The sequence below is a fragment of the Solanum tuberosum genome, unplaced genomic scaffold (assembly GCF_000226075.1).
Source record: "Solanum tuberosum cultivar DM 1-3 516 R44 unplaced genomic scaffold, SolTub_3.0 scf00294, whole genome shotgun sequence".
Lineage (NCBI taxonomy): Eukaryota > Viridiplantae > Streptophyta > Magnoliopsida > Solanales > Solanaceae > Solanum > Solanum tuberosum.
In genome coordinates this window covers 654,051-677,601 of record NW_006239231.1, presented here as the reverse complement: position 1 = coordinate 677,601, position 23,551 = coordinate 654,051, and the positions used below count along the sequence as shown (strand labels likewise).

General features: G+C 32.7%; 1 protein-coding gene and 1 pseudogene across 1 annotated transcript in view; one reads left to right on the top strand and one right to left on the bottom strand.

Annotated features, from left to right (window-relative positions):
- Positions 1-226: 226 nt before the first annotated feature.
- On the bottom strand, positions 227-5,257 carry LOC102593944 (serine decarboxylase-like; annotated as a pseudogene).
- Positions 5,258-13,951: 8,694 nt separating this feature from the next.
- The window catches only part of LOC102592963 (uncharacterized), a 12,624-nt gene continuing 3,024 nt past the window's right edge, over positions 13,952-23,551 (top strand). Inside the window, exons 1-2 of the mRNA XM_006359770.2 lie at positions 13,952-14,085; positions 14,167-14,216. The gene's annotated coding sequence lies outside the window, so the exon portion shown is untranslated. The remainder of the gene's footprint in view (positions 14,086-14,166; positions 14,217-23,551) is intronic.

Genomic DNA, 23,551 nt, shown 5'->3' with positions numbered 1-23,551 from the left:
TCCTGTCATGGTTGAGACACTTTAGATAATGTCTTTTACATTGTACTACACAAAGAAGAAGAACTAAAGCATTTTCAGATTTATAGGAGAATGTAATAGCACAAATAAGGAAAAGTAACCATGGTGTTGAAGTTGTTCCTAAAGATCCAGTGTAAAATTGAAATATTAAGTATGGAACTCTTCGATGATGATTAAATATTTGCAGTCTCTAACAAAGTGATATATCTTTACGTTCAAAGCAAGTACTTGCTGAAACAAATATTGCAGTCATAACCGAACAAGTGGAGAGGAACACACAAAAATTCACAAAGTTGCCACGTATTTTTGGCAAATTCTTCCTTATGGAAAACACACTAATGCAGAAGCATAAGGGCCAAACAATGATATGCTTCTACCAGATTCAAAGTCACAATTCAAACATCACTACTACAATGAATCTAATGTTTCATACAGAAACAAATTACAGCTTCTCTAATACAAACATCATTTCTACGATGCCTCTAATGTTTCCTACAGAAACAACAGGAAACCTAGAGCTTTCTCTTCTCTAAGAGATCACTCTGTGCTGAGGGAAGCAACAGTTTTTACTCCCAATATCTGAAGCGAGACAAGGAGGTTTGAAGTCCTCATCCTTGTACCAGATTGATCGTGCTTCAACTAATTCGTCCAAGAAGTTATCCAGCTTATCAACTGTCACACTAGGCATCACGACAACATGTGCCATATTTCTTTCACAAGCAAGTTGCCACTTGCGAACAAACTCCTCATCTTTAGGTCGCTCAAAAACAACTGTGCTGCTCAGCCATTGAGCATAGCACTGATTCCAGCTCCTATAAGGCGGTCTTTCAAATAATGAGCATACCTTAGGCACTTCTGGACTTCTTTCTGGAATCCCTTGTACCCTTTTCTGTTCAGAGTGTACCAAAGGAAAAGTGGAGCATGCCCGTTCCGACTTCCCATGATAGTGGCATCCCTTGATGCAAGGTACTCCACATTACTAGAAAGGGCATTAATGTGCTCTAGCCTTGTTAGTTGAACACCGCATGGCATTGGACATCCCACAAACTTGTGACCAGAGACACTCACACTACCGATTGGCTTATTGAAAGTAACCTTTGGTGTCTGTAAGAATTTAAGATATTACTTATAGGAAAATCTGAGACAACAATAACATCTTGTTCCATAAAATAGTAGCAAGTATGAGAAATGAAAGATAATAGACAAATCTATGTTGCAGAAAAGCTGCGGCAGTGGATGGTCTCTGCTTACAGAATCTCTTTTTAGTTTTTTACTGTGAAGAGGTACGCGCATGAGAGCATTCATATATTTATCAAAAAGAATAAGGAACATAAACACTGCCAACAGGACAGTAGATCTGTACACAAAATATCTTTTCTTCCTATCTCTGATTTGCTTGTACTGTGAAGAAGTATATCCACACAAGGAACACATGAAAAGAAGATTAGTTTATCTTTTTTGTCCTCCTAATCAACCAAAAGAAATGAATTTTGCATTCTTCTTCATCTTTTCTCCCTTACTTCCAAAAGCAATGGTTACAGAGAACAGAAAACAATTTTACATTATAACCTTCCACAACATTAGTAGTGGCATCAAATACCTAACAAGGCTGCAAAAACTATTTTCCCATTTTTGATTTCATAAGAGTACCTCAAATAAACTCCTGTGCTTTTCTAACAATAGCCAAGTATTTTTACATGCACTTCAGAGTGGCTAGTTTAAGAAATGCAAGGAGAAGTTGAACAATAAAAACAGTTTGGAGAAACAAATCTACTTACGCGCTTGACAAATGGCATCATAAGCCCAAAGAGAGCCCCATCACAGTGGATATAAAACCGATCATGCGAAAATCCGCAGTCTTCCAAGGGTTTTTATGACAAGATCATCAACAGCTCCTTTCACAGTAGTTCCTGTCAACCAAAAAAGATGGCACCTTAGGCAACTAATTGGTTGTTGCATTTAGGGAAATATCTCAGACAGTTGAAGAGTCAGACAGTACCAATGTTGACATTAATGATTGCAGGCTTATCCTTGTTGGCTAGTAGCTTAACTTTGAAGTCTGCACAATCTATTTCACCAGTTAGTAGAGTGCCAACCTTTTCACATTCCATCCTATACATTCGTGCTGCTTTAAAAATAGAATAATGAGACTCCTTTGAAGCATACAAAATTCCTTCAGGAAATACTTCTCTCCTGCATTATTAAGATCGTGTTTTCCGTAGGATTAGTAAAAGAGAGGAAAAACGAGGGTAACCATTTCTTAATCACCAAACCTTAAGTTCTGAAGGAATAAATTAAAAAATATACTAACCCAACAAGGATTCCGTGAAGATTTCCCTCGGTTCCACAGTTTGTGATGTATCCCCAATATTCATCCTTTTCAATATCCCATAGGCGCGCAAACCAGTCCAAAACACCAACTTCCAACTGCCTTGAGTGCACATCATAGTTACTCTCAATGAATGGATCTCCTAAGTTATTGATGGAGAAATGCTGCAATTGTGTGAGTGCACCATAATCGAAATCCAAATTATATGGATACCCTGTGACAATCAGCAATCATAAATAATCAGGCAAATATTTCTTTATACTTGGAATGCAATGAAAGAAGTAGAGGATATTGTAAACTAGAGTAGTTCATCCACCCACTGGACATAAAGTTGGCTAATTTCAACATATCTATCGCACAAAATATTAGTATTAACATTACTAAGATAGTTCAAAGGCAATCAATATCTAAGGTTCTAATAAAGACCGACTTTTTAAATAAGGAAATACAAGGATCCGAATCATTTTAATTTTAGAGAGAACTTTTTACCGCTAAAGTCAACACAAAAATCAAACTTTAATCATCAGCAAACTTAGGAGGTGGGGGAAAACTATATCAAACTTAGGTGAAGATTATGAGAAACACTTCATATTAAATAACCACCCAGTGATTTCATCCTCTCAGGTTACATCAATATCATCAGATATGACACACACACCAAAACACACACACTTTTTGGTAGAAGTAACAAGTTCGCTACTTTCATACAATATTTCATACAACTGCTACTTTTAAACCCGAATAATAAATAAATTATCAAAATCTGAAACCAACAAGAAGACCAAAAAGGAAAATAGTAGTAAAATCTATGCCAAATGCATAAGCTGCCCCTATCTTGCCTTATTATTCAATTCATTTGGACACCTAAACTAGGAAGGTACCTAACGGAAAACTAGACTACTCAAGAACTATACTCATCACACACAAGGCATTGAGACTGTAAAAAAATGAGATATGTGTATTTCATGTGTGGGTAACTTGGGAAAAAACAATGCAATAAAGACACATGGACTTAGTAGCTTCCAAAAATATTGAGCAGCACGGAAAAAAAAATTTATTATTATTATTATTCCCAAAACCAACAATAAGACCAGATCCACAAACATTTAGTCCTCATCTCTTTCCAATCAAACCCAGCTACACTCAAAAGCTAAAAAACTAATCCGTCTGCTTCCTCCCTTCTTCCTTTTTTGTCTTGTTTACTTCCACTTCTAGCTGGAGAAGAATCACCACCGACTTAAAGACACCTCGACCATATGAGATCAGTAACTACTAGATTAGCATTAGCTTAACCTTTTAGGACAACTTTGTATATTTCTAGAGATAGCAAGATGAGTTGGTCTGCAGTTCTAGGTCCTTCTATCATATAGAAACCTTTTATGTCCAAATCTCACCAAGTGTTATAAAGTAATAGAGACTACTTTCCTATGTTCTAGTTCACTTTCAACAGCTTCTCTAACACTGTGCCACCAGCAGAAAATGGCAGAGCAACCTATTTGTTGGTACATTTAAGGGTTGCACCAATATAGCCCACAAAGTTTCCAGAGCCATAATACTTTGCCATGGCGTTTGGTAGGTCATTTTTACTTTGTGGATATTCATGAACCAAATATGATCACTAAATTTTTTGTTGTTATTGATTTTGGTTTCTGAGTGTTCTTGGAGCTTTTGGTGTCCAAGTATTTTAAAAAATGGTAGACTTTGAGGGGGAGAAATGAATTGGAGAACTATATATAGAAGAGGAATGGATTTTATTAGTTTTAAAATCAATGCTAACTTAATTTTGACATGTATACGATCTCAAGATAGATGAAACTCACCTATTTTGTCATGTCAACACTCTGCATAACTGATACAGTTTGAGCAGGTCATGAGCTGAGTTAAGGTGTCTAGATGAAGAGTTTTAACAAGTTATGTTTGTTTATGTATTCAGCCTAAAATTTACACTGGAGCTGATATCCTAGTCTTTCTAGTTTTAAGGAGGATTTAACCCATAATAGATATGTATAACACCTATTTGAAGAGCCAAACTTAGCCATCAGTAACAACTTTTGTCAAAAAGATATCCAATTCATTGGCAAATGAAAAATCTATTGTTTTAACACTCAGAAAAAAAACCTAGAAAAGAGGAAGAATCACTAAGACAAGAGAGCTATAGGTAAGCAAGCAAGAAGGATAGGTGCAATCTAAGCCAACCTAAACAAATATACGATTCTATCTATAGAGTAACCAAATATAAACAGAATCAAGCATAATAATTCAAAATCAAAACCAATAAACATAATCAAGTGTAACAATTCAAAATCAAAACGAACACAATACCTAAATGATACTTAGTTCGATCTGTGAGAGTCTTCCTATACCGAGCCAGAACACTAGCCATATACGCTTCCTTATCACCAGTAAAATCATCATCAGCATCAGGTTCCGTAACAGAAAAGGACGACGTATGTATATTCCGACCTAACACAATCTCCCTCTTCTGCTCCTCGCCGCCGCCATTAACCGCCGCATCTACACCTTCTGATTTCACCACTGCCGGCACCAGCTCCGGTACCACAGCCTTCGGATCAAATCGAACGTCCGCCACCTCCTTTCCGTTAACAGCTGAACTCATCGATTCGATTACCGCACTTGTTCCCACCATAGTTCTGTTCGAATCAACAATCACTGCTTCCATTTTAGTACAATTTTATCAAATCGTTAATTAAAAAAATTAGCACAATGTATGAATATAAATGCGAAAAAATAGGAATTAGTGGATAAATGTATCGTTTACCTGGAATCAATGGAGATTTCTATAAACGGAAAACCGGCAGTGTCGGCTGAGCAACGATCGGAAAAGTCATTGATTTTTGTGAGAGAGGAAATAACGAAGAAATGTGGTTTGTACATATAGGTGTAACGTAATAATAACTGATATTTTTTTCGTTATAGTTTTTATTTCTTCCTATTTGCTAATCACTCCCTTATAGAATTTATCTTATCACAACATGTCCCTAAAAGAACTCCCTCGTGGAATCATTATGATTATTACTTCATTTTCCCTCCTCGTATTGATACAAGAGCTAGACAATATTCGATTATGTACTAACATTTTATTTATGTAAATTTTTATTTGTGATTGTATTTTTAATAAGCGATAAATACATCATGTCATGTTTAATCATGACTTGAAAATGATTTTTTGTAATTATATTTTAGTATATAATAATAATATTTTAGAAATTGGAAAACATGAAGAGAAGTATTATAAAGATATCAAATTATTAAAAATAAAATAAAATATAGTTTCAGTATGTTAATGTGACTTTTAGAAATGGGTTGGAGATGCCATTTTAAGAAAATTAATCATTTATAAATTATCACTGCCTCTTGAGAGTCCCGAACAGCCATTTTATTTTTATTGTCTAATTAAATACTAAAACAAAATCGAAAAATGAAATTGATATATTGAAATTAAATAATATGAAGTTGAAGTTTTATTTAAACATATAGTTTAAAATTTCTTAAGTTATATTTTTTTTTTTATAAATATGAAAATTTCACAAGTTGTGAAATAATAATTAAAAAAAAAAATTTCTACACAATCTCGCTAAATGAACAAATCATGGTTCATAAGAAAAGATATCATAAATTTTAAGGCGCCATTTTGATAAATCTCCATATTTCTCTTATAAAATAAACTTTATGATTACAAACTTTCAAATACATTAATTTTATTGAAAATTTACTAATCATCAATAGTAGGAGTAGTAAGTAGTAACTAATTATTTTTTTAATAAAATCTTTTTTCATAATAAAAATAAAATCTTCACGATAAGCATGAATCTTTGTTTTGTTGTTGTAAAATTGTAAACAATAAATCTTTTTTATAAAAATATAAACTTATAAATTATATCACACATTAAAAAAAATTAAAATCATAACTCTAAATGACGAATTATTTCTATACAAGATAGCTTGATATAATTCCAAATTTTGATTCAAACATTGATTTAAAATCATAATTCATATCCAGGCGAGGTGGGTCCGAATTTTGTAGACAATATAGAAATATTATTTTTTTGGAAACTAAAAAAACATATAATAGTACAAATATTTAAATAAGAAAAATAGAATAAAAGGAAAAGAGGCAAAAAGATACGTATGCTAACCAATGAACGTAAAGCAATTGGATTCCACAAGATTCAGTAGGGTAAAGTACACTATAAGTTATCATGTGACGTGGAAATATCTGACAATGTGGGGACCACTTGACTGTTGGCACTTTCTCCTATAACCCATCAAACCATTTTATTGATTTTTAAGTGGGCAAGTGGCAAATGTGTAATACACACAAAATATATGGGCCCCTGCTGCGGATGCTAAATTGCTTATGTACTCCTTTTGTTTCCTTAAATTGTAATTTTACCCCTTTAAATTTTCGATATTTTATAGTTATTGGACATAAGATTTGCTTTTCTATAGTTATAGGACAAAAGTTTTTGCTAAGATATACCTATTTTAGATATTACTTTCTTCGTTTTAATTTGATTTATGTTATTTATTTATTTGGTTCTTTTTAAAAAAGAATGTATTTTTTAATTTTTGGCAATTATTTAATTCTAACTTTTGATACCAGGGGCGTAGCTATAGACTTGGACACCCTTCGCCGGAAAATTACGTTGTATCTATATGTCAAATTCTACATTTGAAGGATATTTGTTTAAAGTTGGATACCCTTAACAAAAGTTATGTCTTTGGCGTAGTGGTAATGGGTGTTCATTTGAACGAAGGAGTTCCGTATTTGAACCCCAAAAGCACAATATTTTTTTGTTTTTTATTTTGACAGGTCACACACAATTATTTTTGGACACCCTTAATAAAATTTCTGATTCTGTCACTATTTGAGACCATGGAATTAAATGACATTTTAGTATACTCTGCATAGTTTTAATTTATAAGATCACATGATTCAAAAGTTTTTTATACTTTCTTAAAATTTTGTGTTAAATCAAAATAAAATAAACAAATTGAAAAATAGAGAGTTATTGATTCACCAATTTACTTTGTTAAATATGTCTTACCCTTATCTTTTAATTAACTACTCCTCGTTGAAGTAAGGAACGAAGGTTAAAAAAATGTCCTAATAATATTATGTTGATAAAATGGACATCGAGTTTAATTGTGCATTCTACAAATGATGAGGACTACTAACACCCCTCTCCCTTCTGCATGCTAAATTAGACCTACTAATCCCTTTATTTAGGTTGCATGACTCCATAAATTTAAGAGATTAACACTATAATATTACTCTGAATTTAATTCAACTCTAAAGTTGGTTCCTGAATTGAGAATCGTCAAGACTACATAACGAGTCCGACTGTTCATCCTCAAATGATGACACATTACTAATAACACCCATCTCCCATGCCTTACATGTTCAGACCTATCAACTAGATAACATATCATGATAGATCTAATTCTACTATCATATTACAACATTTAAAAAGCATAATTTGATTTTAAAAATTAGCTCGATATGATTCCAATTATTCATTCCATGTGGAACTATTATCACATAGTGGTTAGTGGAGGAATATAATATTACCTCTGAGTTGATATTGATTTCCATTGGATGGATGAGGTTCTTTTCTTTTGCAAGTTGAAGATTACCTTCAAGGGACACCAATTCATTGTTTGCATTTTTAGTGTTGTAGACATTTTGTGAAGGTGGGAGAGCCATTGAAAATTTTCTACTACATTTATAAAACAAAATTGTCTTAAGATGGCATCTTATTGCAAATGAGAACTGAGTAAATTAATTAATTAAGTGTGAACATGACTACTTTTATTTGGTTGTTGTCATGGCTAAAGTTTAATTAATCTACTTTTAACATGGGTTTTTTTGTTTTTGAAACATTTAAATAACTAGTTGAATATAAAATATTCTTTTACATATCTATTATAGAGATTGAGAATCACAATCCATTTTGTTTATGAACCACATGATTTTGTGATGGCAATAAACTAATATTGTCGATCGATTTATTAAAGGCATGTGATCACATGCACAATAAATTAATACAAATTAAATTAGTTTTTTTCTATATATTCGTCACCATATTTAAACGAATTCAGAATTTCAAAATGATAAATATATACCATTATTTTTTAAGATATAAAATTTTATGGTGACGATAATTTAGCGAACAAAAAGATAATTAATTAGCAATGAGAACAAGAGTTTTGCTTTTCAGAATAAAGAAAGGAAAAAACAAGAATGGTTGTTGTGCTGTTTTAGAAATTATTTTTAAGAGAAAAAGGGTGGGGCAGTAGGGTTCAGTAAGGGCACCACACAATCTTTTTTAATTATACAAGTTTTCAGATAATATTAAATATATTTTAAGAATTATACGAATAATATATCAAGTTTAATTTGATGATTATGAATTTATGTGACGTTTTTTTACAGATAAATTTGTTATTGTTTATTACTCATGTCAACACACAATAATAAGATAATCACACTAAAGACTCAAGATGGAAAGAATAAGAATGAAGACATCATTTCAATTTTTCAATGATTGTCTTGAGTCTTGACCATCACTTATATCAATTTTTAAGTCTTTGTTTATATACACAGTTGTACAAATAATAAAGTAATAAGATCAACATTTCAAACCCACAAAAATTTGTGATCCATAGTACAAATAAAGTGGATAGTAAAAAATGGTAGTAGAAGAATTAATGTTAGTAAGGTTCACTATACAAGTTCCTCATAGGCATAATATATAAATATGACTCTTGACTTGATTTTATTGGACAATTATAACTTTTTAACTTTGTTAGTGTACAAAAAGACACTTCAATTATTAAAAACTTGAACAAATAAACACTCGAATTTTACCTCTAACCTGCGTGACTTGGGTGTATTTAACGAGTTTTGCCAAGTAGGATTCAAGTTTTGAATAGTTAATGTTTCTATTTGTGCACTAACAAAGTTAAAAGTCATAATTGCCGGTTAAAACTAAGTTAAGGGTCATGTTTATTATGCCTTCCTAATAACAAATTAGTATTTCCTTGATTTGTACCTAAAATTGGGAAAACCATCTTGATCAAGCTTTAGAGTGTTTTCTTGATAGGAAAATGTAAATAAAAGCAAACTTTCCTCTATTAGAGATGATAATAATTTAATCTAAAAGTTTAGGGTTGAGTAAACATTTCAAATTTGTGATTGATTTGTTTTTTATATATTCAACATTTATTACAAATAATACGTCACTTGAATCAAATTTCTAATGGAAGCACCATGCACATTAATGATTTTCTAAAACTTCAAAAATGTCAAGGTTAATTATTTCCAATGTGATCCCCAATTCTCCTAATTTTCAAGATAAAAAAAGAGTAATAAATAAAATAACAAAAAAGGAGAAATAATTTAAAAGAAAAAAAAATCTTATTAAGAGTAGATACAGAGAACCATAAACAATCAATGAGGCAAGACCCCAGTTAAAGATTGAGTAGTATGAAAAATGTGACAAAAATAGACACTTGTCATACTTATCCACTGAGAACATGCATCCTAGTCAAATTTGTTGTAATTCTACCTCGTATATTTTAAATTGATATTTAGTATTAAATTTTTAAAAATAAATAATTAAAATTAAAAATAAAATACAAGAGATAATTATTTTTCTAAAATAGATTAAAAATGACAAATAAAAGTGAAAATTATTTTCAAAAGGGAAAAAGGATAAATATATTTTCGAACTTTCGTAAATGGTATCTAAATACCCCTCGTTATACTTTTAGAACGTTGATGCCCCTACCGTCTAATTTTTGGATCGTGTATACCCTTTGGACTAACGGAGGGACACGTGTCACGATCTTAACAACCTATCCAAAACGTACTTAATTTTTATTTTCAATTAAAAAATTGACCCGGATAATTAAAAACACACCCAAATAATTTCAGACCCGCTTCAAAATTATAACCAAGTTATCAAGAAACGGAGATCAAGAACTAATCATAAAGCAAAATTCAAAGTTTTCTAAAGCCATGTTAGCATTAAATTCCTTGGAAATGGAAATTCATGCAGGAAAGCTAAGTAATCCTTGAATTGAGGAAGCTTCGATTTGGTACGAATACCAGTACCAATTGACGCTTGAAAAATGCAGGAAGTGTTCCAAAAGGTCATTGCAGTATGTGATGCTTTCCCTGAGGCTGCTGAATGTATTGTTGATTTTCGATTTTCACAGATCTATTTTCTTGGCTTTCAGCCCTACAATCTTTATTTTTCAAAATCTCAGTCATCTAAAAATGTTATTGAGTTTTGTGATTATAAATCCATTTGAAGGTCGCTGATTCGATTCGCCGAAGGTCGCTGGTTCGATTCGCCGGAATTGTTGGAGCAACAGTGAGGGAGAGATGGGTGAGTGGTGGTCAGGTTTCATGGTGGATGAAGGGTCGCTACCTCACTAATTTCGCTGGAGCGTCTCTAGAGCAAGGGAGGTTGAGTTCGATAGCAATTAGAGGTGGTTTTGTACTTGGAGCTTCGCCGGAGAAGATGGAGTCGCGGCAGTGGTGTTGGGTATCTGTTCTTGGGGTGTATGGTTGTTGCCTTGTTGGAACTAGAAAAGAATGAGAAAATGGGATTTATTTGGGTGGGTTAAATTATTTGAGTGAGTTTTTAATTATCCTGGTCGAATTATTTAATTGAAAATAAAAATTAAATAAATTTTTGATAGGTTGTTAAGATCGTGACATGTGTCCCTTCGTTAGTCCAAAGGGTATATATGCTCCAAAAATTAGTTGGTAGGGGCATCAGCGTTCTAAAAGTATAACGAGGGGTATTTAGATACTATTTACGAAAGTTCAGGGGTATATTTATCCTTTTTCCCTTTTCAAAATAATGAACAAGTAAAAAACTAATGAAATGTTGTTAAGGCAGGAAAGATATGGTAAAACATTTTTAATCTATTATTAGGTGAATAAATTAAGAGAAGAAATGAAACTATAACTAATTCAACAAATAGTAGGCCGGCGGAGCCATAATTTTCAGTAAGAGAATTTAAAATATTAAAAAATATACATGAAATATTTAAGGAAATTCAACATCAATCATATATACATAAAGAGTAATTTTAACTTTATATATAATATAATTTTTTAATCAAAAGACATCTGACTTCACCCCTATAATTTAAATGAAACCCATCAAAGTTCTTGAAAATCCACTTGGAATTAGAAGAAAACAAAGAAACTAAAAATAGAGTGAAGAATTCTATCACAATTGAATTGAAGAAACAAGGAATCTTAGTTAAATCAACCATTCATTCACAAGCAATCCAATCAAAGCTTTCTATAAAGGCATAGCCAAGATTTTTAATTTATAAACTCTAAATTATAATTATTTTTATTTATTAGATTCTTGATAGATTATTTGTGTGTAATGAATTTTTCAACATGATTATAAAATTTGAGGCAATTGAGTTCTATCGAATTCGTAACTATCACCGCTCCGCCTCTACATCTAGCCCACTAAATATAGACATGAGATGGGCCTTAAAACAAAAAAAGAACAAAAAATTGGGAGAATATTTTTTAGGAAATTTTTTCAAAATGACAATATTTTGATATTTAATAGGGTCCCTTAGTTACACTTTCAATATTTATTTAAAATGTCAATATTTTAGTTTGTTATGTATCTGATTTATGTATTCTTTTATTTGTTTGATTTAAAAGAATACAATTATTTAATAACAGAAAAGAGATTATGTTTTCTTCGTAATTGTATACCAATAATTTTTACATTTTATGTACTTACTTTACCATTCAAATTAAAATTAGTATATTACTTTCATAATAAAAACTAAAATTGTATTCCAGTGAAATTGTATTACATGATTGTATCCCAATATAATTCAATTATTACATATGAATATGATTTACGAAAGGATACAAGATTCTGGAAAAAAAAATAACATATGGTGAAAATAATACAATCTGTTGAGGAAGGATATAATTATTTTTTTTAAAAAAAAACGCAAATTAACTATGAAAGAAATAGGGATACAAGATTCTGATTTTTTTTTTTAGCATACATAGTGAAAATAATACAATATGTTGAGTAAGGATACAATATTCTAAAAATAATATACAAATTAACTATGAAAAAAATAGGATACATGCTTAATAAAGTACAAATTCATTTGGCATACCTATTAGAATGACTACAAACTAAAAAATTATTAATACAAATACAAATGTTGAATAAAAGAAAAATAATTGACAAACAAAATTAATATGAATACAATTCTGGTATGAATACAATTTTTGCAACTTTCTTCTCTGACTCTCTCTTTGTTGTTGTTCTTCTTCTTCGTCTGTTGTGTTCCTTTTTTCTGATTTTTTGTTCATCAAATACAAATCTAAAGATCTGTATTCACTTGTCCATAAGTAACCCTATAAGCAAAATTTGAATTTATTTAAATATGAATGTATAAAAAATTAAACAATATATGATGTATGAATGCCAATGTAGATTTCTACAATCTACTAAATCTCAAATATGAAAACAAAATTACAAAAAAATCGAACAATATTGCTTAAAAGACAAAAAATCTGAAATACATAAAAGAGAAAAATCTCACAAAATACTTGGTGAATATGAAAACAAACTCACAAAAAAAAATCAAGCAATACTGATTAAAAGACGAAAAATTCAAAATACAAAATACTTGGTGAATATAAAAATAAAATCACAAGAAACTTCACAAAATACTTGTTGACTTCGAATTTACTTTATCAATGGGTGAAGAATCTTTTGAATTAATTGTGAGATTTCTTAAAAAAAAAGTGTAGAAAATTCGAAGAGTTGATTTTCTTGAACAAAAAAGGAGTTAACAATGGCGAAAAAAAGAAGAGGGAGAAAAGAGTGATTTGGGATAAAACCTAGAAAGAGGGGTAAGTGGGTGATGATTTTTTTTTACCGGATAGTGAAATAAATAATGGCCTAATTTGAGAAATAAATGGAAAGAAGATTAATTATATTAGGATTCAATTTATTTCCTAAAATATTGACATATTGACATTTTTAATAATTATTTTAAAGAGTAGATGTTTTTAATAATTATGTTAAAGATTGTGACTAGTTTTGCTAATTTTTCCATATTTTATATATATACAAAATTAAATTCATAATATGAAAGTGTATCACGAGATTTTTTTTAACAAATATAGACCGGGATTTTATTTTATTTTTACAACATACACAAAATTTCGCTTAAGGCTTAGAAATTTCACTACTCAAATTTTCGTGAATGAAAATTGTATAAAATCAATATAAATATGCATATAATTGTATAAATTTGTATAAAGTTCATGTTAGATTTGTAGATGTTGAATTCTCTTAAATGGCAATACATAATAGGTACTTTCACTTACCTTATATGACATTTCAGATTGGTTAAAGCAATAATATTTATTTATTTTTAATAAATTTTGGTGGGTGTTACCCCAATTTTATTAATAATCATAGCAATACAATAATATAATTGTGGCCATGGGCCAGAAAATGTTAAAAAAAGACAAAAATAAAAAAATAAAAACTTAATGTGTACAATTTGTTAGGACCAACCCATTTCACCTCTGTCTTCTTTCCTTTTCTGGAGACATTCCGAATTTCACCCTAATTTTGACTTTTTCTTCTCTGCAGGTCGTCCATTTCCTCAATGATCTTCAGTGAACTCAGGTAATGTTTCCTTCACCCTTCTATTTTCATTCCTCTTGTTGAACGAATTGTCTCTCATTTATGTGTTTGGTATTTCTTCAGTTTCCTTTGGAGGTGAAAAATAAGTCCGACGTCACACCGCTCTTCCATCAGTAAGTGCTTCTCCTCAGGTTCTAGTTTTGAACGTGAATTTGAGTTGCTCTCTTGGTTAATACGTCTGCCATCAATTTGATATGTACCATCCTTTCTTTGTCGCTTTATTAACTGTGATTGTACAATTTCGCACCTATCTCTGTCATGACAAATTAGTGAGATATTTTTCTTCTTATTCATAGAAAAATGTCATTTATGTGTTCTCATGCTTGATGATGATTGATCTTCCTTGTTCTTATCCTTAAAGTTGGTATTTGTTGCTTGTCCGTGTTAATAATCTTTCTGCCTGTTGATGGGAGCTCCTTGAAACTTTGATATTCCGCCTTCCTGTCTATCTCTGCTGCATGATTTGCCAAGAAATCAGCTAGTTGATTTCCTTCTCTAAAAATGTGTTGTATCTTGACACCTTGCTTAAGAATCATTGTTTTTATCTCCTCCACTGTTTCAGAAATCTCCCAAGGCACTCTCCATACTCCCTTAATGAAATTAATCATAGTAAGAGAGTCTGTTTCTAGCACCTTCTCTGCATCTACAGTATTTACCCAGTACCTTAGAGCCTCTAATATAGCTTTATCTTCAGCCTGTACATTATTTGTGCCTGGGCATAACATAGATCACCTTTATGATCTCTTATACAAAATCCATAAAAACTAGGCCCAGGGTTTCCTTTAGTTGCCCCATCTATGTTGCATTTGAGACTTCCAGTGATTGGGAGTTCCCACTTAACAACATAGTGATGCAGCTTAGGCTTCTACTTTCCTAGAGTACTGATCAGATCTACCCATTTATGTTCTTGAATCCTCAACCATGGGTATAGTACTCTAATCAATTGATGTACAACAGTTTCAATGTGAATTACCATTTCTTCAAGAGTTGTGTCTCCTCCATTTAATATTGTGGGAGCTCTTGTTGGTGTTGAGGCCTGATTTTAATGGAAATTTTAGATAAAGAAGATGACTTAAAGAAAATGGGTTTCTTTGAAGGTGGGTCAGGAAATGGGTGGATTTCAAAGGAATTGGGTAATTAAAATTGAGAATGAGTTATTTGATTTTTAAGCTGACATGTGTCATTCTGTTAAAATTAGGGGTATATATGTACCAAAGTATAACGGGAGGGGTATATATGATCCGAAAGTATAACGAAGGGTAATATAAACTATTTCCAATAGTACAGGGGTATATTTGACCCTTTTCCATTTCATCAAACATTGTGGGTGGATTATCAGGTAGATTTTGAAATTCACAAGCCCAAATCTTCCATAAAAAGGGCCTGTTTTAACAATATTAGTTAATCAATCAACTAAACTTCAATCCTAAACTAATCAAGCCACCTATCGAAATTCTCTACCACTATTAGAAGGTTCACCATAGTTGAAACTATTTACACCATCGACCAAACATAACCCTCTTCATAACATCCGAGTTCTGGACCGGAGACTTTGTGAAACTCGCATAGGCAAAACTACCTGTTTCAAAAATGAACCAAACCATATCCAAAGAATGCCACAATGATTAAGTTTTTAGTACATACTATGGTGGAAGGTGAATGTGAGGAACAACAAACACAGTTTCTGAGAACAAATTCTAAGCAAACACACAAATACAGACACAACATTGGAGTAAAAAGATTCATTTGATTCTAGTTTTGGAAATTAGACAAGTTCTAACAGATAATCAAATCATCTGTTTTTCTTGATAGCAGAAGAGAAGAGAGGAGAGAAAACAAATAGAAGAAACATACAGTGGCTTTATCGGAGAAAGAAGCAACAGAGCCTGGGTACTATCAGTAGGAGTTCATCAAATTAAAGAAGGTGCAACTGAAGAGGAGTGTCAATTTGGACATTCTCACAAGTCAGATTGGGCTATTAAAACATGACAGATTAACTTGGAATCTTGGACACAGCCCAAATTATTCTCGTACTGAGTAACACTAGTTTCGGTATTCCAGTAGTACAATATCCCAGCACTACAATCAATTAAACCCTTCCAAGATTGCGATAAAGTTGAATCATCTGGTGCATAACAAAGTCCTAAGGAAGCCATAACAGTATCAACTACTTAAGCTACCTAAGGCAATTCATGAAAAGAGTCATATATGAATTGACCAGATACAATGACAAGCAAAGGGTACTGTAGTACGGAGTAAACGAGACTATGCTAACAAGCATACGATTATCAAGTAAATCAGATAATAACTAAACAGATATTCCCAATGAAAACAATCCGAAGTCCAAACCCAGATTGCTATTCCACAAGGGAATAAAAATTCCAGATGACAACTTATGTCTATCGAGTTGAAGTACAAAGACATTTCTAGCATTCTCAACCCCATATCGGCTATGAATGATCCACTTGTAATATTAACACCTTAACTACCAAGATAGGGAACCGATATCCATGAATCTATTTCTTTAGCTTCAAGTCAATCAACTTTACAAGCCTCCCCCCTCCCCCTTTTTTCTTTTCCAACAACTCAAAAACCAAAATCAGAAACAAAAACAATACGACACAGAAAACAGTGTAAACTCATAGTCCGACAACCAGGAAAAAAATAACTTTGCTAATCTTTTGTAAGGATTCTTGAAATTATAAGCTGTTGGAACTAAACAGACCATGCAAACTGGATTGGAAGGTCAATATGAAAGAGAGGGCATCAAATAAATCCGCCTTATAATCATGACCACAATAATTACACTTCGCTCTATCAACTCTGTTAGCATCTTTGAAATTCTAAAAATGTTCCCAAGCACTTGGTCTAGATTGTATGGTTTCTCTTTTCTTTGTACCTATACTAGTAGTTTCAACCAAATTTGTAGGTGAAGAAGTTCACTTTCAGTTAAACCCACCTCATTTACTCTACTTTCAAGTTCTGTCATCTATGAAAAATTGAATGAAAAGAGAATTAAAAAATGCAAACAGATATATAGATTATAAATTCAACATTGGGATATCTAATTCATCTAATGCTTTCTAGTTTCTATGCCAAAAACCTCTCAAGAATATAGAGTAATCATCTATCCAATCAATGCTTATACATTCCAACCGTAGGCATACATGTAGTAAACTGAAAGAAGGCAGAATCTCAGTGTTCAGTGTTCATTGATTCGAATAATCCTCATTAAGCATGAAAGGAGACAGAATCATAGTCGAAACCGCGATTTCGAAGTGTCAGAAGTACATTCAGATTCGAGTAATTTATTTCAACAATCAATAAATGAACAGAATATCAAATATGTGAATAATCGAACTCAAGGATTCAAGCCTTCAACAAGCAGAAATTGAACTCAGTACCCACGGCTTCAAAGCAAAAATCAGGAGTAGTATTTATTTAACCTAAGGACATGGAAGTCGAAACTTCAGATTCAGAGATACAAATCGAATTCACGGCTTCAACAAGCGAAAACACGCTTTGAATTAGTCTGGATTTAATTATGGCGATTTGTTTTCAACAGATATTTCTCAATCTTCAGTTATTTCTTTTGAAGGAAAAAAAATTAAACAATGATGAAATTTACCTCAAAATGATGAAGACGACAAGCAGCGGCGACGGCAATCGGCGGCAGCGGGCAGAGACTCTCAGCAAAAGCAAGATGAAAATTTTGAAAAATGCGACTTTTTGGAACCCCAGTCTAAAGTCTCAACTCTAAGGGTTTATTTGTTGCGAAAGATAATACCAAATAATTCTGGGATTAAATTATAGTTCTTATGGTTTGAATTCAAGTTATGATGGGATTATTTTTTATTGAGCGTTTGGTTTATTGTATTCAAAATAATAAATTTTAAGAACAATTTATTTGTTTACAAAAATACCCTTCATGAATGTAAAAAGTGATGTAACAAAAGGATTGAAAGAGACATTTTTTTTATTTATTTATTTTATCCCGGGATAAGTTATCCCGAGATTACTATACCACCCAAAGGGAAAGATAACTTATCCCGGTACTAATTATTAATTTTGGGATAAGTTATTCCGGACTTGCCAACCAAACAACAAATAATTTAATCCCAGGACTATTTGGTATTATCCTTCACACCAAATGATCCCTTAATTTGTTGTTTGGTTGGCAAGTTCGGGATAACTTATCTCGAAATTAATAATTAGTATTGGAATAAGTTATCCCTCCCTTTTGTCACGACCCGAACCTACACCCTGGACGTGGCCGACACTCGAAGACCATTGATGGTCCCCAAGCGAACCCTCATCCTGACTGACTACAAGCGGAAAACTGATTCAAGCATACAAAGCTTAAAAACTGAATAAATATTCATGAAAATTAAACACAAGCTTTAACTCAAAAGATAACTGAATAAAAATAAATTATTCAACTCGCCATAAAATAGGCAACTTAAGTCTTTAAAACATTTGATAAAATAAATGAATAATACAGACTTCTAAACTATACTGACTATCTATGAAGCCTCCAACTGATAAAAATGAAAGTCGGGACAAGACCCACGACATCCTGACTGAACTGAAAAGTAAATGAAATCCTCCGGAAGCAAGGAGGCTCAACATAGCTAACTCGAACTCAAGGTGCTATATCTAGTGACCTTAACACTTAAATTTTTTTAATTCCTCGATAAAATCCTACTCACAACGAAGGATGGTTCAAGTCTTAGCTAAAAAAAAATTATGGGGTGTTACAATATCTCCCTATTGAGATCATTCGTCCTCGAATGACGATTGGACTGAGTTACTCTTACTAAGGTTTGAGTCTAATGGTATGCTCTCACTATATTCAAGCTTAACCCAAATCCTTAAGTTCGGGTTCTATACCTCGATAGGGAATCTCATCCCAAGATTATTACTTCTTACCACCACATTCAAGCTTACTACTCTAGCAACACCATGGACTTCTACTAACCAACTCTTTAAGAAATTATCAACACTTGACTTGATTTCTCCTTTTATCATCTCCCCCTTAGGTCTAAAGCTAACACTTGAAATCTATGGACCTATTCCGATCCACTTTAACAACTCAATTATGCTATCTAGGCACACATGGAGGATCATAACTTAATTAGAACCTCATTTGGTAACATACTATCTCAGCACACCTCTTAATGCTTTTGTTACTCTTGTGACTTAGCCACACTTCACTGTTCTTATCTAAACGTTAGGGTCTCTCACTTGTACTATTCACATTCATTGCAACAACCATATCAAATCCTCACCTACTCTATGTCAAGTTTGCCATATCAAATCTCAAGACTCACATCATCACCCTCATGTTGCCCTTCTTTTTATCATGACACTCATCACAAACTCCTTTCTAGCTAAAACACACTTTACCTCCTATGATGGAATCTTCACAACTCATCACTTCTTAGTCTACCCATAAGGGAAAACTCCTCATTACTAACTTACTAGGTACTTGACTATAGTAACATAGCATGTCAAAACACCATATCCCTTTCTTAGACTACTAAACCTATACATACTAACTCTGGGCTCTTTCACAACTATTCCTCATGATCTCTTAACTCATGCTACCTTTTCGGGTGAAATTCTTACCCAAGCTCTAATCATACTTCTTAAAAAAGATCTCAGCTGAAACAAGGCTTATAGAAAAGAGAACAACTCAATTTTAGCTCAAACACACGATTCATATAATAAATCTTTATGACATAGCTCTATTGCACGATTAAGAGTATGAAAGAAAGGAAACTTTTATTAAATGTCTGTAGTCCCTTATTTATAGAAGTGGGGACCTCACAACCATAAACAAGATCCTACCGACACAACTTCATAGACACTCTAGGACACTTAAACTCTGTACTCCGATACCAAGTTTGTCACGACCAGAGCCTAGACCCTGGACATGACCGACACTCGAAGACCATTGATGGTCCCCAAGCGAACCCTCATCCTGGCTGACTACAAGCGGAAAACTGATTCAAGCATACAAAGCATAAAAACTGAATAAATATTCATGAAACTTAAACACAACCTTTAACTCAAAAGAAAATTGAATAAAAATAAATTATTCAACTCTCCATAAAATAGGCAACTTAAGTCTTTAAAACATTTGATAAAATAAATAAATAATACAGACTTCTAAACTATACTGACTATCTATGAAGCCTCTAACTGATAAAAATGGAAGTCGGTACAAGACCCACGATAGCCTGACTGAACTAAAAAGTAAATGAAATCCTTCGAAAGCAAAGAGGCTCACCATAGCTAACTCAATACTCTCGGATATATCAACGAAGCTCCTGTTGATGATCCTGAATACATGTGTCTGCATCATGAGAAGATGCAGGCCAAATGGCTCAGTACGTGGAATGTACGAGCATGTAAGAAGAATTATAAAGCATAACATAAGTTTGAAAAGAATCTGAAAGAAATTGAAGAACTTACCTAGTTTAACTCAACTCAACATAACTGAACTCATTTCAATATAAAGTAGTATAAAATAAGTGCAATTTAAATAAAAAGGAAACTGTTTAAAACATGATGTCAACTCATAATCATAATATCATAAAAGACATGCAATGCTTCCTCTCAAAGTCTACTTGTGCAATGCATGAATGAAGTCCCATACCCCCATTCATACTAAGAAGAACCTCTTGAGGAACCATGCAATTACTGTTGTGGGAGTTTCTCTAACCGACAACCACCACTATGAGTCTAAGTGGTGATACAACATTTTACCTCACGCTGACAAGGACCATCCTATACCTTGTCGGGGTATAGAAAGCTAACTCACTAAGTAGATCCACTAGTCTATTGTGAAAAGGATTCATCTAAAAATTATAACCTTTTTCTACCCATGATGGCTACATGGTTTATGGAGACTTGAGTTAATATGAACTCGCATCTCCATATCGGTGCTTAATACTACTCCCAAAAATATACTTAGCTCATATGTTTTAAAAAGAACTTCTTTCTGTGATTTGAGATTAGTGCTCAAAAACTTAGCTCAAAGGCTATCTTGGAAATCTCAGTTTCCTCTCTTGCTTCATTTAGAAAGCGATTACTTTTTTCTGAAAACTAGCCCGAAGAATCTTTGGAAATCTCAGTTTCCGTTCTTATTTAGATGTGAAAACATTTTAAATCTCTTTGGGAATACTTAGTCCCCATATACTTTTTGAAGAAAAGAACTTTAACTTTACTATTTACTGAATTCAAAACTTAAGTCTTAAAACAAAGTTAAAACGTTTGTAAACGATTTCTTAAAATATTGTTCATGCTGAATTATGGACATGAACTACTCAATGCAAGGTTTTTAATAACCATAGATAGAATTCAAATACTTGGAACTCAAGAACTTCAATGATACTACTCAATCAGGAATGCTCAACTCAGAGTTCATGCGGAATTTATGGGCATGAACGACTCAGGGGTCAAAATATCAATAAGGAACTCATGTATACGACTCTTCTTATTATCTTACTTACTTATTCAAAACTTAGTTCAAATCAATAGTTGATCTCAAAGGATTCACAATTGAACTCAAAACTTTCTGGAACTGTACTCTTAACTCTCTCTTGAATGTGAATTATGAATTCAAGAGTTATGGTTCATGCTATGAAAGATCTCATGATGACAAAGTAGACTCATGAATACATTCTCCTCACTCTCATACTCACTTGCTCGAGTCTTGAAACAAGTTACTAAAAATTGTAGAAGACTCCTCAAAAGACTCAAAGGAACTTTCTTAGAATGTTCGAAAGAATTCTCAAAACTTAACTCTTAACTCTACCTTGAATTTGAATTATGAATTCAAGGTTATGATTCGTGTTCATGGATGATTTCTAGGTGTTTAGAAGTCATTTAGAGTAGTTAGAATCAATGGGAAGTGTTAGGACACTTTAGAATAACTTACATAGGCTAAACGATGAAAAACTAGTGAAAAATGCCGATCCGGGTGCGTCCTGGCGTGCCGCGCCAGGCCCCAATTTACTAGGGCTCGTTTCTGGCGCACTGCTGGCGCTTCTCTCCAGCCTTCCTGGTGCAACGGGGGTGCGTCGCGCCAGCATTGCCCCAAGCAAAACTGACAAACTTTTTCTCTCGTTTTCTGACCTTAAATCGCTTTTAATCGATTTCTTTTCTCAAGTTTTCCTTAGATTCAATTACCCAACCTAAATACACACTAATCCACTCAAAACAACACTAAAAAAAATCACTTTAATCTCAAGAAATCATCAAACCCCAACAAAACAAGATTTAGAATAAATTTCAAGAACACCTATCAAGAACTTAAATCCTTCAACTTTTTGAGAATGAAACTTCGCTAAAAATAATATGTTTGGCATGTGGGTGAACAAACCCGTCACTATGGAAGCTTACATACCTCTTAGGGATTAAGCCCATGGCGAAAATCCGCAACAAGATGCAAGAATCTTGACGAACGCTTGATCCTCTCCTCATTTCTCCTCTTTTCTCTTCTTTTCTCTTCTTGAAACTCTCAACTAAAACCCTAGGCTAATTTTAGGATTATAAAACTGAACCTAATAGGATTTGACCCCTTTAAAAACCTTACTAAAAATGAATCAAATCTGATTGGTAAGGAAAAGACCAAAATACCCTTCTAAAATCCGGTTTTGACTTTCCTTATCTAGACAGCCCAACTTCGAATGGACATATCTCTCTCATACGATATTGAAACTGAGAAAACTCGGTGGCGTTGGAAATATAATTCAAAGATCTTCCCTACGGTATCTGGTATCACACCTAACTCATCCTGAGATAGTAGTTATGATCGTTTGAAGTCAACCGAAAACTCATACTTAGCTTAACTTGCAAAATTTCAGTTTTTTGCTATTTCCAACTTAATTCTTTTTCAAACTCAAGGTGCTACATCTAGTGACCTTAACACGTAAGAAATTTTAATTCCTCGGTAAAATCCTACTCACAACGAAGGATGGTTCAAGTCTTAGCTATAAAAAAAATCTAGGGTGTTACACCTTTGGGTGGTATAGTAATCTCGGGATAACTTATCCCGGGATAAAATAATTAAATGAAAAAATAATCTCTTTCAACTCTTTTGTTACATCACTTTTTACATTCATGAAGGGTTTTTTTGTAAACAAACAAATTGTTCTTAAAATTTATTATTTTGAATTACAACAAACCAAACCTCAATAAAAAATAATCTACATCATAACTTGAATTCAAACCAAACGAACTATAATTTAATCCCAGAATTATTTGGTATTATCTTTCGCAACAAACAAACCCATAGAGTTGAGACTTTAGACTGGGGTTCCAAAAAGTCCCATTTTTCAAAATTTTCATCTTGCTTTGCTGCGAGTCTCTGCCCGCTGCCGCCGATTGCCGTCGCCGCTGCTTGTCGTCTTCATCATTTTGAGGTAAATTTCATCATTGT